General features: G+C 49.7%; 1 non-coding gene across 1 annotated transcript; it reads left to right on the top strand.

Annotated features, from left to right (window-relative positions):
* The first annotated feature begins 846 nt into the window (after positions 1-846).
* Positions 847-921, top strand: TRNAT-AGU (transfer RNA threonine (anticodon AGU)). Its single transcript has one exon. It is a non-coding gene; the product is annotated as a tRNA-Thr (tRNA).
* Positions 922-1,702: the final 781 nt, after the last annotated feature.

The raw sequence follows: 1,702 nt of genomic DNA, 5'->3' as shown, positions 1-1,702 counted from the left end.
ATGATACCTGCAAGAAGAAATAAGGAAACAAATCAAGAGAGCCAGAAGTGTTCCCAGAAGCCTCCTGCTGCAAGACAAGCCCAAGAAAGAAACCAACAGAACTCCACTGGCCATCACATACAGTCCCCAGCTAAAACCTCTCCAACGCATCATCAGTGATCTACAATCCATCCTGGACAATGATTCCTCACTTTCACAGGCCTTGGGAGGCAGGCCAATCCTCGCCCACAGACAACCTGCCTACCTTAAGCATATTGTCACCAGCAGCCACACACCGCAACATAGTAATTCTAACTCAGGAACCAATCCATGCAACAAACCACAATGCCAACACTGCCCACATATCTACATCAGCGACACATAGTGAATGGCTAGCCAACTACAAAAGCAGTTTCTCCTCCCTTGGTGTTCACACCTCAACTGCTAGAAAAGGGCCTCATCCTCCCTGATTGAACTAACCTTGTTATCTTTAGACGGATTCTTGCCTGCATATTTATACCTGCCTCTGGAAATTTCCACTACATGCATCTGACTAAGTGAGTATTCACCCATGAAAGCTTATTCTCCAAAACATCTGTTAGTCTATAAGGTGCCACAGGACTCTTTGTCGCTTTTTACAGATCCAGACTAACACAGCTACCCCTCTGAAATATGATCAGAGTGGCTGGTGGGAGAAGTGCATGTTAGAAGCCCTCTGTCAACTCAGCTCTGGCTTGCTGTGCACAGAGAGCCAGACACTTCAAGGTCTGCAAGTCTTGAGAGAAATGGGGAACATCTGTACGTTGGAATTTGAAGGTATTGTCTTAGACCATCAAGTGGAACAATTGCAACCAAGCTCTTGCAGCAGGCACTATGGCTTAAGCTGGCTAAAGCACCTGCCTAGTAAACAGGAGATCCTGGGTTCAACTCCCAGTAGTGCCTGTGTAGCTTCTGTCTCCTCTGCTCACATTTTCCTCTGTCTTTCTAGGAGACAGAAGAGACTTCTCTTGGCAATCCAAGTAATTGCTTGCTAAGGAAAAGGCTCTTTGGAGAGGAACATTGGAAAGAATCAAATCACAAGCCTGGAGCTGATGAAAAGGCTGCTCTGATGGGCATTGTCAAGATAGTTGCTTTGAGTGCAACTGCTGCAACACAAGCCTGGGCCACAGATCTTCGCAATTTGCTGGGGATGTCTGCACAATCTCTGCAGGTTGTGCAGGAAATGGAGAGTTACTCTCCTGTTATCTTCCTTTTGATTGTCACTGATGAAAAATTGAGCAATTAGGAGAAAAGTCCAGAGATCAGTATCGGATTCACCATGGCACCAATGGCTCCATAGCGCCGGGCCCATGCTGAGAAGGGGCCCATAGCACTCACTTCCTCCCCTCTTGCAGCCAGTGCTGCAGGAGCAAAGCCTCAGAGATCCAGCCTGGGAGCTGAGAACCCAAGGGGCCCTGGGAGCTGCAGTTCCTTGGCCAGATCCCTGCCTACAGAGCCGGGCCTGGAGCAGGGAAGGAACATTTCCCAGCATTCCCTGGCAGCTATCCACAGGAAAGGGAGCGGGGGGGGGGCACTGAGACCTCATGCACCTTAGCTTGCTGTGGATGAGGAGCTGGCTGCTAGAAGGGGGTGGCAGTGTGAATGGGGAACAAGTGTGCCCAAGGAGTAGGCGGCTTTGGCCCAGATATCACCCTCAGGAGACTTCCCCAGGCTGGTGTGACCC

The sequence above is a fragment of the Gopherus flavomarginatus genome, chromosome 5 (genome assembly GCF_025201925.1).
Source record: "Gopherus flavomarginatus isolate rGopFla2 chromosome 5, rGopFla2.mat.asm, whole genome shotgun sequence".
Taxonomy (NCBI): Eukaryota; Metazoa; Chordata; order Testudines; family Testudinidae; genus Gopherus; species Gopherus flavomarginatus.
Note: the sequence above shows the minus strand (reverse complement) of the source record. Positions and strands in the feature narration are given on the sequence as shown.